General features: G+C 38.5%; 1 pseudogene; it reads left to right on the top strand.

Annotated features, from left to right (window-relative positions):
- The first annotated feature begins 338 nt into the window (after nucleotides 1-338).
- On the top strand, nucleotides 339-15,514 carry LOC112439605 (10 kDa heat shock protein, mitochondrial-like; annotated as a pseudogene).
- Nucleotides 15,515-15,887: the final 373 nt, after the last annotated feature.

The raw sequence follows: 15,887 nt of genomic DNA, 5'->3' as shown, positions 1-15,887 counted from the left end.
TTATTGGAGACTCATAGCATAGTGTGTCCAAACAGGTGCCAGTCCAATGAAAATTTCAAGCTCACCAATCTGTGAGGCCACCTGGAACAATAGGCCTGGAGCTCCTATGCCTGTATTCTACTGTTTGATTCTCCTTATGACAGACAACACTATTAGATCGCACAATACAAACAGGAAGCAAAAAAGAGCAAAAAGAGATGAAAAGAAATGACTTGATTCTACCAAAGATGTCAAACAGAAAACAATAAGACAACTTGGCATCAAACTGTGAATAAATATGCAAGGAACACAACGCACGGGAAACAGAGTTCAGGTCTGTGCAGACTTACAGTGTCAGAATGGATTTGACAAGCCATGAGCAGCAAAGCACAGAGGCCTCTGTGGGCACTGTACATGGTCAGAGCCTTGGGGCCACAGCATTAAGCAGTGTATACTGAATCTTAGTGGGATTTCAAAGAAACACAAATAAACAGAGACTGCCCAGATGTGAACAAGCAGAGAGTATATATTCAAAGCTTGCTATGGCAAAGGACTCAGCATCATCATGTGTTTGGGACACACTCAAAGACAGAGGGGGGAATATGGAAGTTTTGTAGCAAAAAAAATAAAGAGATGGCTTCAGGTATGATTTGTTTGGAGGCTGTTTGGATGGGGAAACTGGAGAAAGGATAACTGGACGTGAGGCATTTTATGTGATTGTTTTCGGGGGTACATTGGCTTTCCTTGGTTGGTCCAGACTTGGAAGCAGGGACACAAAATAGAGAAGCTGGCAGTGACTGACCAGGTCCTGACTGTTCTGGACTCGTTGCTGCAGAGGTTATGGGTCAGTGTTCTGTGGTCATATATGATTTGGTCATTGTTCCTTCAAACATTCAGTGTCTCAAAGCTAAAGTATCTATTTTCTTGTATCATTCCCTGTCCTTTCATAAAAAGTGTGGTATTGTACCACAGATATCAAAATTCAAGCAGTGAAGATGTCTTGTTAGAATAGTTAAAAAGGGAGTAAGATGGGATTTAAAAAAAAACTTCATCTTTGAGAGGTTCATTTCTAGTTGTTCCAGTTAAAACTAGGTTGGTTGGCCTTTCAGGCTATAAGATATCATGTTCATGTAACATGATATTTATTAAATCAAGCTCTTGATAGTTAAATTTCTTGTTGTGCTTGCCAAAATTCAGAGTAGCCACAGCACAAAGAAATTTAAGAATATGTAATAAAACTTTATTAACTGACTTATTAAATTCAGAATGTGATAATTTGAATAAGAAAAATACTGAAGTTTTTTAATCCACAAAGAAATGTGTTTCTAAGTAATTCGTAATTTATACCCGTAAGTCAAAGTAAGTTCAAAAAAATTTTTTATTTCTTTTTAAATAAGCCATTAACTAGAATTTTCACTAATGCTGATCAGCTCCCAACCTCACTAGTCTAAATAAAGAGGACTTATAAATATGACATATTGTGCTTTAAGTAAAATAACATGCGAATGTGAAAAACCATGTGACTTTACTTTAATAATGATGTAAGTAAAGAAGTAGTTTCTATTGAGGTAGCTGAATCTTACTGCATTTAGTGTAAATGTAAGTCTCACAATATGGTATGACATTTTCCCTATAAAACTCTACACTATTCAACAATACAGACATTTTGTTACTATAATTACTAACTGAAAACAGAGAAGTAAGGGTCGTAGTTAGATTTCCATAAAGAATAGTTCCCAGTATAATAAAATAAGAGATGAACTTGGTTACCTCAAAGATCCCTTTTAGACCCTGGGGTTTGATTGATAGTTCACCTTTGGGTAAAGTTTATTATGTGCCAAGCTCAGTGTTAATCACCTTAAAAATGTGAACTCTTTTAACGTGATTCCAACAATAATAGTTATTTATTGAGTGCCTGCTATATGCTGAATCCATGTAAAATCATTGTCTATTTAATCCTCAAAATAATCTAGTAAACTGGGTATTATTATTTTATTTTATAAATAAGAAGTGGAATTCTGGAAAGATTAAATACTTTGACTACCAGTTCATTCTCTTTCTATTTCACCAGTCTGTTCTTGCTCCCTCCTCTGGCAAGTCCAGGGAAGTAAGGAAGGGGGCCCTGGGGTCTAGGATGATGGACAGAAGGCAGTGACCTGGGGATGGGAGTCTTGTCTCCATGTTCTGGGATGAAAGAAGCCCTCCCAAGCCACAAATGGGGAATCCAAAATCAAATCCAGAGCAATCACACCATGGGTTAGGGAGCCAGGAAGCTCAGGCGGAAGCTACATTGCCAAATCCCAGCAAAAGAAACCTAAAGTAGCCAAGTTGAAAAGGTTATTTGACTTAAAAGCCCAGATTGTAAGGTCATGGAGTGCAGCAAAGGGGCCAGAGAAGACAGAAATAACTCCACAGCTGGCAGCTGCCCTGGTTCACCCCAGTTCCTGCAGTTCCAGATGAGGAGGAATTAAATCAGATTGCATATGTATGGAGCACATAACAGAGGGACAGTGGTACCAGGAGACCTTGATAAAATGGTGGCTCTTGAAAATGGCAGCTGCAAGAAGTAGAACTGCTGAAGGAAAGAGCAAGGACTTAGGAACTATATTATTCTGTTCTCACATTACTGTAAAGAATGTCCTGATACTGGGTAATTATAAAGAAAAGAGTTTTGATTGGCTCACAGTTCTGCAGGCTGTACAGGATGCGTGGCTGGGGAGACCTCAAGAAACTTACAATCATGGGAGAAGGCGAAGGCCAAGCAGGCACGTCCTATATGGCTGGATCAGAAGGAAGAGGAAGAATGTGGAGGTTCTACACACATTTAAACAACCAGATCTCATGCAAACTCACTCACTATCACAAGAACAGCAAGGGGGAAGTCCGCCCCATGATCCAATCACCTCCCACCAGGCCCCTCCTCCAACACTGGGGATTACAATTCAACACGAGATTTGGGTGGGGATGCAGAGCCAAACTATATCAGGAACTTTCTGGACTCTGTTGCTCACCAGGTGAGGGACTTTGGGGAAAGCCATTTAACTTTTCAGAGTCTTAGTTTCTTCATCTATGAAATGGAAATAATAAACCAAAAAAGCATTTTTTATGCAACCAAAAATAGTAACATTGACTGAAAGTAGCTAGAGCAGAAGATGTCATCCTGTTACTGAGCTTCACCCTATTCCTGACCCAAGCTGCATCAAAACAGTGCTGTCTAAACAACCTGCTTTGTTGGAGAAATTCAATGCAATGGGATCTGGAACGTAATAGGAATGTAATCACTGGTAGCTGTTAAAACTATTGCTTTTGTTTTTATACACAAAGCTAGAAGGAAACAGAAGAGACCTCTCTGGTAAGTAGTTCTCACTTAGGCTGGTAGGAGGTATTCAACTGGTTTCTCTTCATTACCAAAACCTAATCCAGATCCAATAAAATTCCTCTTGACTATCTTCTTAGAGACAAATCTTTCAGCTACTTTGTGCTTCTATAGGCTGCAAAACTAAATACTATAATACAGTATTCAGCATGGATGTTTGCCAAATGGACTTACTTCTACTTTGAGTTCTATGCCGGTTTTTTACATGAGGAAACCAATGCCCAAAAAGATAATGTGTCAGTGAAGAGAAAGGGAAGTCTCAAGAAGAAGTATTTTTTATTACTATATCTAATACAAATTCATACAAGGCTCCTAGATACTGGGTGAAATAAGGACTTCTGTGGTTCATTGTTTACTATGTTTTTGTTCATCATGAGTTTCTATTGATGTACAATACAGTATTACAATATGTTTTTGGCCTATAGTAATTTTTTCTCAAAGAAATCTTTCCAGAAGAAGGAGGAAGAGAAAGGAGAGAAGGAAGGGGAGAAAAGGATGAGAAAGGGGAAGAAGAAAGTAAAATCAACATGACCAATTTGGCTTCTGATTTGGAGGTGCATTTATATGAAAAAATAATAGGACAAAATACTTAAAACAGATACTTCTGGGGAATCAGAGATGCAACATTGCCACACCAATAAAAGACAGCTGCTAAAAGTCTGTTCATAATTAGCTGGCTTGTTCCTAGCCTGACACAGCAACAGGATGGCTTACAGAAGAAAGATGCAGCTAATCAGTCCATACCAACTTCTCTCATTAGTTTCACATTTTGGATAGCACTGAAACCAGCATCTGACTGGAAAGAGCCATTATGCCAAACAACTTAGAAACTGTTGGTGCTTTAATTTGCTTGTTTACTAAAGAATACTGTAAATGATTTTTAGCCACTATATTCTTTTGGTTGCTGACTCATACATTTTTCCTTAGTTGGAGGGCTTTTACACATGCTGCTCACTCTGCTTAGAATTCTCTGGCTCCCACCCCCTCAATTCTCAGCTCGCTCCTGTCTGGCTCTTTCCTACTCAAACGCCTAATTCACAGAAAGGCCTTTCTGACTCCCTGGGTTGAATGAGGTTCCTGTAATTCTCTTTTTACTCATCATATTTACAAAGGATGTTTTGGGGTATCTGTCTTCTCATGCCCCTTCCTCCCATTCATTCCAATTAATCCATCCCCTACTCTATAAACAAAAGGGGATCCTGCTCAACTTTCATTGCTGATGCCTAGCATAGTGCCTGGAACATAAAAAAAAAACAACCTCAAAAGAAATATTTGTTGAATGAATAGATGGATAGACAAATAGATGGGCATAGAGACAGATTGAAAGATCACACACATATCTTGCTATATTATCATGCTATATTAATCAGAGTAACACTAGGTTTGATAACAAACCCCAAAATTTCAGTGGCTTAATGCAACAGATGTTGGTTGCTTGGTCATATGATAATTTACTACAGGTTTTCTTAGTTGGGAAGAGACACTGTCTTCTCCATGGAAAAGAGAGCCCAGACTCCTCCTATCTTGGGGAGAGAGGGAGAGAACAAAGTAGAGAAGTCTCTTCTGCTTCTTACAAGTCTCAGCCTGGAAGGGGCACAGATAGACAACTTCTGGTCACATTCCCTTCAAAAGCACTAATTATTATCTGGAGGCAAAAAGGAGGTGCTGAAAAATGGAGTCTTTTTCTGGACACCCTCCTTCCAGTGACAATACCATATGTGAAAAGGAGAGTTCAAATTTTTACTAGACACCTTACATAAAACTGGCCACAAATATATATAATGAGCCAATCCAGACAACTCAAGCTAAAGTACACTCCAGTCCCCTGATCTGTACATCACTTGTTAATTATGCAGACTTCTACTTCATTTTGCCTATGAAATTATGGCCCTAATAAGACCTTTCTTGCACTGATTTGAATTATCAAAAGTAAAGTCCACAAACTCCTTCTTAAATTTCTTGACGTTTTTATAGCTTTCTTACATTATTATATAGCTTTATTAAATAGTATATCAAAATTTTACATATAACAAAATGATCTGAGTATTTTTAATGTTGCCTTGACAACCAAAATTCTCTTCTAATCACCAAGCCTACTCTTATTTAATTATAAGTATTGTAATCTAAGGTAGCATGACTGCATACTCAGAAATAGCTTTGAAATAGTATTTTTAAATATAAATAATTTAAAATAGAACAGTGCTGGGCTTTAAACTATAGCTCAGTGGGTTTTTTTAAATTAGCATCAAAAGGAAGAAATAATACAAGGATCTTTAATTGATTTTAAGGAATTCTTGCTACATCTAAAGACAAGGATTACTAGTTAATCTCTTTGGATGTTTTATAAGCACAGAATATTACCTAAATAATTGCAAGCATATACTCAAATGACAGATGGAATAAACGGAAAAAAATTTTGCATGTAACAGTCAAAACAAATTCACTGAAGACCATAATCTTTACTTGGAAGTACTATAGGGAAATGGCAGTAGAATTATATTTCCACAAGATAATATTCTTGTGAGGGCACACTGATTTAATAAGTTGAACTTGTAGTGGGGATGCTGATTCTGCGATGGTGACTACTATGTTGACTATTTCTGCTCTCCTGAATAATCAATATGCTCTGCTCCCATCTAATGGCTGTTGATGCAATGAAGAAACATCTATTCGTTTCACCACCAGTGACCTCTTGCAACCTGATTGCTTCAGGGGGCAGATTTATTGTGCTCATCAGCACAGGTGGGTTGACCCGATAATTTATGTGGCCTTATTTTCCTTCCAGACAAGTGACTTGTTACTAATTTAAGGATTAAGTGATGTGGGAGTCAATTTTAGTAGAAAAGTTACACTGCTGTTAAGTTTGCTTTCTACCATAAGATCTGTCTAGGATGAAAAAACATCAAAATTGGTTACATATTGAGATTGGGTTTACAACACTACTGGCATCCAGTGATTACCCAGAAGGGTATATCTTCATTAGCTTGAAGGCAACAGAGATATGCAAACAATTTCTATCCCAGGAAGGCTCTTTAGCCTCATCCATTTCTTATTCGTCTAGTATTGGCATCTGTTTTCCTTTGGGGAGCTTCTTGGGCAAGGGGTGGCACTTAACACAAGTTAGGCTAATCAGACTCATTTGCTCAAGATTTTTAATCTTTTATGGATAATTTAGCAACTAAAATGGATGAAGATAATTCTTGAATATTCTGACAGGACTCATTAAAAAAAAACAGTCCTTTCATTCCTGCTCTCCTTTTTCTGGAGGGTTGCTAGTTCCTGAGGCTTGATGTTTCACTTTTCTTTCCATTTTGAGCTATCTGTCAAATGAACACATTTTTTTGCTTAAATTAACTGGAATCAGTTTCTGTGGCTTGAAACTCAGGAATCTGGTGATAGAAAGACTTTAACATTTGTGATTAAATAGTCATTCAAAGACAAGATTTTCAGGATTCAACTGGATGGCATTTTTTACAGTTGAACAATTTTACCGCATAGACAAATATGAAAGAAGGCCTCTCAAGTGTAAAGGATTTACAGCCATTTTAACTGGCAAAGAAGAGCCAAATTCAGGAGCCCTCTTCAGTGGGTATAGAGACATCCATGAGCAAAGCAGGGAAGTGAACTGCATGGACTAGGAGACTAAGTCTTTACATTATGAAATCTTCAGATAATTGGAGTTTCATCAGTATTGCAGACAAGAATCCAGTCATTACCTCAGCTAATATCTTTTAGTTATTACATATTTGAGGAAATATCCCCAAAATGTCTTGAGATTTGGTAAATATTTTTGTGGTGGGTAAACATATTTTAAAACCAGGAAGGTTTAAAATTAAGTATAAAAATACTTCAGAGAACCAAAACTATAAAAAAATCCATAATAAAAATATTTTTATGATTTAGTAATCTCTTCATATTTTGTAATTTATGTACTTCTAGCCTTCAGAAAATGTGACCTATTAGTAAAATAATTCTTATAATTCTATTTTAAAACACAGAGATTTGTAATTTACATTGGTGATTTTAAATAGAAAGATTTTAGTTTATATATTATATATTTTAAAAAAACAAAAGTTTCTCTGAGTTCTTGAAAAACTCAAATTTAATTTATTATAGTTAAAGGAATTATTCAAGAATTCAGGGAGGTTTTTTGTTTTCAGTAAGCCTGAAAACAGAAATACCTAAAAGAAAAAGAAAAATATTAAGCTTATAATATTACAGTTTTTTAAATATATATTTTAAGTTCTGGGATACATGTGCAGAACGTGTAGGTTTGTTACATAGATATACACGTGCCATGGTGGTTTGCTGTACACATCAACCCGTCATCTACATTAGGTATTTCTCCTAATGCCATCCCTCCTCTAGTGCCCCAACGGCTAACAGGCCCCAGTATGTGATGTTCCCCTCCCTGTGTCCATGTGTTCTCATTGTTCAACTCCCACTTATGAGTGAGAACATGCAGTGTTTGGTTTTCTGTTCCTGTGTTAGTTTGCTGAGAATAATGGTTTCCAGCTTCATCCATGTACCTGCAAAGGGCATGAACTCATCTTTTTTATGGCTGCATAATATTCCATGGTGTAAATGTGCCACATTTTCTTTATCCAGTCTATCATTGATGGGCATTTGGGTTGATTACAAATCTTTGCTATTGTGAACAGTGCTGCAATAAACATACATGTGCATGTGTCTTTATAGTAGAATGATTTATAATCCATTGGGTACATACCCAGTAATGGGATTTCTGGGTCAAATGGTATTTCTGGTTCTAGATCCTTGAGGAATCACCACACTATCTTCTACAATGGTTGAACTAATTTACACTCCCAACAGTGTAAAAGCGTTCCTATTTCTTCACGTCCTCCCCAGCATCTGTTGTCTGCTGACTTTTTAATGATTGCCATTTTAACTGGTGTGAGATGGTATCATACTGTGGTTTTGATTTCCATTTCTCTAATGATCCGTGATGATGAGCTTTTTTTTATATGTTCGTTGGCCACATAAATGTCTTCTTTCAAGAAATGTCTGTTCATATCCTTCACCCACTTTTTGATTGGGTTGTTTGTATTTTCTTGTAAATTTGTTTAAATTCTTTGTAGATTCTGGATATTAGCCCCTTGTCAGATGAATATATTGCAAAAATTTTCTCCCATTCTGTAAGTTGCCTGTTCACACTGATGATAGTTTCTTTTGCTGTGGAAAAGCTCTTTAGTTTAATTAGATCCCATTTGTCAATTTTGGCTTTTGTTGCCATTGCTTTTGGTGTTTTAGTCATGAGGTCTTTGCCCATGCCTATGTCCTGAATGGTATTGCCTAGGTTTTCTTCTAGAGTTTTTATGGTTTTAGGTCTTATGTTTAAGTCTTTAATCCATCTTGAGTGAATTTTTGTATAAGGTGTAAGGAAGGGATCCAGTTTCAGTTTTCTGCATATGGCTAGCCAGTTTTCCTAACAACATTTATTAAATAGGGAATCCTTTCCCCATTGTTTTTTTTTTGTCAGGTTTGTCAAAGATCAGTTGGCTGTAGATGTGTGGCATTATTTCTGAGGCCTCTGTTCTGTTCCATTGGTCTATATATCTGTTTTGGTACCAGTGTCTTGCTGTTTTGGTTACTGTAGCCTTGTATTATAGTTTGAAGTGAGGTAGCTTGATGTCTCCAGCTTTGTTCTTTTTGCTTAGGATTGTCTTGGCTATATGGGCTTTTTGGTTCCGTATGAAATTTAAAGTAGTTTTTTTCTAATTCTTTGAAGAAAGTCAATGGTAGATTGATGGAGATAGCATTAATGTATAAATTACTTTGGGCACTATGGCAATCTTCACGATATTGATTCTTCCTATCCATGAGCATTCTTCACAATATCGATTCTTCCTATCCATGAGCATGGAAGTTTTTTCCATTTTTTGTGTCCTCTCTTATTTCGTTGAACAGTGATTTGTAGTTCTCCTTGAAGAGGTCCTTCACATCCCTTGTTAAGTTGGATTCCTAGGTATTTTATTCTCTTTGTAGCAATTGTGAAGGGGAGTTGACTCATGATTTGGCTCTCTGTTTATTATCGGTGTATAGGAATGTTCATGGGTTTTGCACATTGATTTTGTATCCTGAGATTTTGCTGAAGTTGCTTATCAGCTTAAGGATATTTTGGGCTGAGATGATGGGGTTTTCTAAATATACAATCATGTCATCTGCAAACAGAGACAATTTGACTTCCTCTCTTTCTATTTGAATACCTTTATTTCTTATTCTTGCCTGATTGCCCTGGCCAGAACCTCCAGTACTATGTTGAATAGGAGTGGTGAGAGAGGGCATCCTTGCCTCGTGCCAGTTTTGAAAGGGAATGCTTCCAGTTTTTGCCCATTCAGTATGATATTGGCTGTGGGTTTGTCATAAATATCTCTTACTATTTTGAGATATGTTCCATCAATACCTAGTTTATTGAGAGTTTTTAGCATGAAGGGGTGTTGAATGTTGTCGATGGCCTTTTCTGCATCTATTGAGAGAATCGTGGTTTTTGTCATTGGTTTTATGTGATGGATTACATTTATTGATTTGTGTATGTAGAATGAGATTTGCATCCCAGGTATGAAGCTGACTTGGACGTGGTGGATAAGCTTTTTGATGTGCTGCTGGATTTGGTTTGCCAGTATTTTATTGAGGATTTTTGCATCAAAGTTCATCAGGGATATTGGCCTGACATTTTCTTTCTTTGTGGTGGCTCTGCCAGGTTTTGGTAACAGGATGATGCTGACCTCATAAAATGAGTTACAGAGGAGTCCTTCTTTCTCTGTTGTTTGGAATAGTTTCGGAAGGAATGGTACCAGCTCCTCTTTGTATATCTGGTAGAATTCAGCTGTGAATCCATCTGGTAGTGGACTTTTTTTGGTTGGTAGGCTATTAATTACTGACTCAATTCCAGAACTTGTTATTGGTCTCTTCAGGGATTCGACTTCTTCCCTGATTTAGTTGTGGGAAGGTGTATGTGTTGAGGAATTTATCCATTTCTTCTAGATTTTCCAGTTTATTTGCATAGAGCTGTTTATAGTACTCTGTGATGGTAGTTTGTACTTCCGTGGGCTCATTGGCGATATCCCCTTTATCATTTTTTATTGTATCTATTTGATTCTTCTCTCTTTTCTTCTTTATTAGTCTAGCTGGAGTTCTATCTATTTTGATAATCTTCCTGGGTTCAATGATTTTTTGAAGGGTTTTCTGTGTCTCTATCTCCTTCAATTCTGCTCTGATCTTAGTTATTTCTTGTCTTCTAGATTTTGAATTTGTTTGCTCTTGCTTCTCTAGTTCTTTTAATTGTGATGTTAGGGTGTCAAATTTAGATCTTTCCCACTTTCTCCTGTGGATATTTAGTGCTATAAATTTCCCTCTAAACACTGCTTTAGCTGTGTCCCAGAGATTCTAGTACATTGTATCTTTTTTCTCATTGGTTTCAAAGAACTTATTTATTTCTGCCTTCATTTTATTATTTACCTAGTAGTCGTTCAGGAGCAGGTTGTTCAGTTGCCATGTAGTTTTGTGGTTTCGAGTGAGTTTCTTAATCCTGAGTTCTAATTTGATTGCACTGTGGCCTGAGAGACTGTTTGTTATGATTTCCGTTCTTTTACATTTTCTGAGGAGTGTTTTACCTCCAATTATGTGGGCAATTGTAGAATAAGTGTGATGTGTTGCTGAGAAGAATGTATATTCTGTTGATTTGGGGTGGAGAGTTCTGCAGATGTCTATTAGGTCTGCTTGGTCCAGAGCTAAGTTCAAGTCCTGAATATCCTTGTTAATTTTCTGTCTCATAGATCTGTCTGATATTGACAGTGGGATGTTAACATCTCCCACTATTATTGTGTGGGAGTCTAAGTCTCTTTGTAGGTCTCTAAGAACTTGCTTTATAAATCTGAGTGCTCCTGTATTGGGTGCATATATATTTAGGATAGTTAGCTCTTCTTGTTCCATTGGTCCCTTTACCATTATGTAATGCCCTTCTTTGTCTCTTTTGATCTTTGTTGGTTTAAAGTCACTTTTATCAGAGGCTATGATTGCAACCTCTGCTTTTTATTGCTTTCCATTTGCTTGTTAAATATTCCCCCATCCCTTTATTTTGAGCTTATGTGTGTCTTTGCATGTGAGATGGGTCTCCCAAATACAGCACACTGATGGGTCTTGACTCTTTATCCAATTTGCCAGTCTGTGTCTTTTAATTGGGGCATTTAACCCATTTATATATAAGGTTAATATTGTTATGTGTTAATTTGATCCTGTCATTATGATGCTAGCTGGTTATTTTGCCCGTTAGTTGATGCAGTTTCTTCATAGTGCCTATGGTCTTTATAATTTGATATGTTTTTGCAGTGGCTGGTACCGGTTTTTCCTTTCCATATTTAGTGTTTCCTTCAGGACCTCTTGTAAGGCAGGCCTGGTGGTAATAAAATCCCTCAGCATTTACTTGTCTGAAAAGGATTTAATTTCCCCTTCGCTTATGAAGCTTAGTTTGGCTGGATATGAAATTCTGGGTTGAATATTCTTTTTTTTTTTAAAGAATATTGAATATTGGCCCCTACTCTCTTCTGGCTTGTAGGGTTTCTGTAGGGAGATCCACTGTTAGTCTGATGGGCTTCCTTTGTGGGTAACTCAACCTTTCTCTCTGGCTGCCCTTAACATTTTTTCCTTCATTTCAACCTTGGCAAAATTGAGGATTATGTGTCTTGGGGTTGTTCTTCTCGAGGAGTATCTTTGTTGTGTTCTCGTATTTCCTGAATTTGAATGTCTTGCTAGGTTGTGGAAGTTCTCCTGTATAACACCCTGAAGAGTGTTTTCCAACTTGCTTCCATTCTCCCTGTCACTCTCAGGTACACCAATCAAACGTAGGTTTGGTCTTTTCATATAGTCCCATATTTCTTGGAGGCTTTGTTTGTTCCTTTTCATTCTTTTTTCTCCAATCTTGTCTTCATGCTTTACTTAAGTTGATCTGCTTGATCGATTCAGCTATTGATTCTTGTGTATGCTTCACAAAGTTCTCGTGCTGTGTTTTTCAGCTCCATCAGTCATTTATGTTCTTCTCTAAACTGGTTATTTTAGTCAACAATTCCTCTAACTTTTTTTCAAGGTTCTTAGCTTTCTTGCATTGTGTTAGAACATGCTCCTTTAGCTCGGAGGAGCTTGTTATTACTCACCCTCTGAAGCCTACTTCTGCCAATTCATCAAACTCATTCTCTATCCAGTTTTGTTCCTTTGCTGGTAAGGAGTTGTATCCTTTGGAGGAGAAGAGGCATTTTCGTTTTGGGAATTTTCAGCCATTTTGCTCTGGTTTTTCCTCATCTTCGTGGGTTTATCTACCTTTGGTCTTTGATGTTGGTGACCTTCGGATGTGGTCTTTGTGTAGATGTCCTTTTTGTTCATGTTGATGCTATTCCTTTCTCTTTGTTAGTTTTCCTTCTAACAGTCAGGCCTCTCTGCTGCAGGTCTGCTGGAGTTTGCTGGATGTCCACTCCACACCCCATTTGCCTGGGTATCACCAGTGGAGGCTGCAGAACAGCAAAGATTGCTGTCTGTTCCTTCCTCTGGAAGCATCTTCCCAAATAGGCACCTGCCATATGCCAGCCATGGTTCTGTCTTGCTGGTGTTCCAGGCTCCTGTGTGAGGTGTCTGTTGACCTCTGCTGGGAGGTGTCTCCCAGTCAGGAAACATGGGGGTCAGGGATCCACTTGAGAAGGCAGACTGTCTCTTAGCAAAACTCAAGCACTGTGCTAGGGAGATCCACTGCTCTCTTCAGAGCCGGCAGGCAGGAATAGTTAAGTCTGCTGAAACTGTGCCCATAGGCACCCCTTCCCTCAGGTGCTCTGTCCCAGGGAGATGGGAGTTTTATCTATAAGCCTCTGACTGGGGCTGCTGCCTTTCTTTCAGAGATGCCCTGTCCAGAGAGGAGGAATCTAGAGAGGCAGCCTGGCTACTGCAGATTTGCCTAGCTGCAGTAGGCTCCACCAAGTTCACTCTTTCCAGCAGCTTTGTTTACATTGTGAGGGGAAAACCACCTACTCAAGCCCCAGTAATGGTGGACCCTCCTGCCCCCACCAAGCTTGAGCACCACAGGTCGACTTCAGAATGCTGTGCTGGCAGTGAGAATTTCAAGCCAGTGGATTTTAGCTTGCTGGGCTCCATGAAGGTGGGATCTGCTGAGCTAGACCACTTGGCTTCCTGGCTTCAGCCCTTTCCAGTGGAGTGAACGGTTCTGTCTCGCTGGTGTTCCAAGCGCCACTGGGGTATGGAAAAAAAAAACTCCTGCAGCTAGCTCAGTGTCTGCCCAAACAGCCGCCAGTTTTGTGCTTGAAACCCAGGGTCCTGGTCATGTTGGCACCCGAGGGAATCTCCTGGTCTGCAGGTTGCAAAGACAGTGGGAAAAGTATAGTATCTGGGCCAGAATGCACTGTTCCTCATGCCACAGTCCCTCATGGCTTCCCTTGGCTAGGGGAGGGAGTTCCCCAAGCCCTTGCACTTCCCAGGTGAGGTGACACCACACCCTGCTTCAATTCACCCTCCATGGGCTGCACCCACTGTCTAACCAATCCCAATGAGATGAGCCAGGTACCTCAGTTGGAAATGCAGAAAACACCCACTTTCTGCATTGATCTCGCTGGGAGCTGCAGACTGGAGCTGTTCCTATTCAGCCATCTTCTCTTTTCCAATATTACAGTTTTAAATGTCCTAATATGTTTAACTTGCTCTGTATATGGGTCTAAATATTATCCAAAAACTTTAAAAATTACTGAAATTTGACTAATAAGTAGAATAAAATTTGTAAATTAACTGTAAAAATGTCAGCATTTATAACTCTAATAGATTTTTTTTTGCTCAAAAACAACCAAGAAAAAGGTCATATTGACAGAATTTAGAGTCTCTAAACCTGTTGTGATAGCCCTGTTAACAGTAAGTGTTTTCCTACAATGAAAATGTATTATTCGATCTGCTGGTTTGGTTTTGTTTTTCTCAGCCTCAAAGTTAAACTTTTCCTGTGCTTTTCAAATACATAATTTGTTCTGAAGACACACACATAAAGTTATTAGAGCTTAAATTTGTTTTTCTGAAGCAACTGGTCTACTACTTTTTTTTTTTTTTTTTTTTTGACATGGGGTCTCACTCTGTCACCCAGGCTGGAGTGCAGTGGCACAATCTCGGCTCACTCTAACCTCCACCTCCTGGGTTCAAGCGATTCCCCTGCTTCAGCCTCCCAAGTAGCTGGGACTACAGGTGTGTGCCACCACGCCTGGCCAATTTTTGTATTTTTAGTAGAGACAGGGTTTCACCATGTTGGCCAGGCTAGTCTCAAACTCCTGACCTCAGGTGATCCACCTGCCTCAGCCTCCCAATGTGATGGGATTACAGGTGTGAGCCACCATGCCTGGCTTACTACTTCATGTATTACCTAAACTCACAAAGGCAAGGAGAAGAAATTACATTAAATTAAAGAGTGTACTGAAAAGAGTACTGAACTAGTCATTGTTTGAGCTAAGTATGAATTTTAATCTGAACATAGTTAACTATAATTTTGGACATATCACCTAACCACTCTGTGAAATGAGAAATTAAACAATAAAATCTTCACAATTTTTGCCCACCCTAATATAAAATTCTATTGTTCTAAATGGAATTTAGACAGAAGATATTCATATCTTAAACTATGATTAATCTGTCAAAAACAGTTTTTAAAGAAAAAAAATCATGATTCAAAAATTGAATTCACTTCAGAGGGCAGGGCTGGCTGGCCTTTTTACCTGTCCCAAGAACCTGACTTCAGATCTTTTCTTGCAGCTGCAGTAGGGATGTAGAGTACGAGCTTTGATGCAGGAGTCTTGGCAGAACAAACATTTGAAAGTTTATTTCTCTCTTTGACTGAGTATTTGTTGAAAGAACTGCAGCTGAAACTGTAGCCAAAGGAGGCATGATGCTTCCAGAACAAATGTCAAAGAAAAGTATTACATGCATCAGTAGTAGCTGTTAGATTAGTCTCTAAAAGAAAGGGTGGAGAGATTCAACCAGTTAGCATCCAAGTTGGAGATAAAGTTATTTTCCCAGAATATGGAAGCACCAAAGTGCTTTAGACAAGGATTATTTCTTATTTAGAGATGGTTTAGAGATGGTGACTTTCTTGGAAAGTATGCAGACTGAAATAAATCACCATTGAAATGGCATAATAGTGAAGCTGCCCATTCCACTAAAGTTCTGAAATCTTTCATTATGTACATAATTTCTACGTCTCTCTTTTGTAATAAACTAATAATAGCTAAACTAAAAGAAAAATGAATACAGTCCAGGAGGATCACTTGAGCTGGAGTTCAAACCCAGCCTGAGCAACATGGTGAGACCTCATCTTTACAAAACTGTTAGTAAAAATTAGCCAGTGTGTGCCCCACATCTGTGGTCCCTGCCACTTGAGAGGCTGAGAAAGGAGAATCTCTTGAGCCTGGAAGGTCACAGCTGCAGTGAGCCATAATCGCACCACCGCACTCCAGCCTGAGCAACAAAGTGAGACCCTGTCTCA

The sequence above is a fragment of the Pan paniscus genome, chromosome 3 (genome assembly GCF_029289425.2).
Source record: "Pan paniscus chromosome 3, NHGRI_mPanPan1-v2.0_pri, whole genome shotgun sequence".
NCBI lineage: Eukaryota > Metazoa > Chordata > Mammalia > Primates > Hominidae > Pan > Pan paniscus.
Note: the sequence above shows the minus strand (reverse complement) of the source record. Positions and strands in the feature narration are given on the sequence as shown.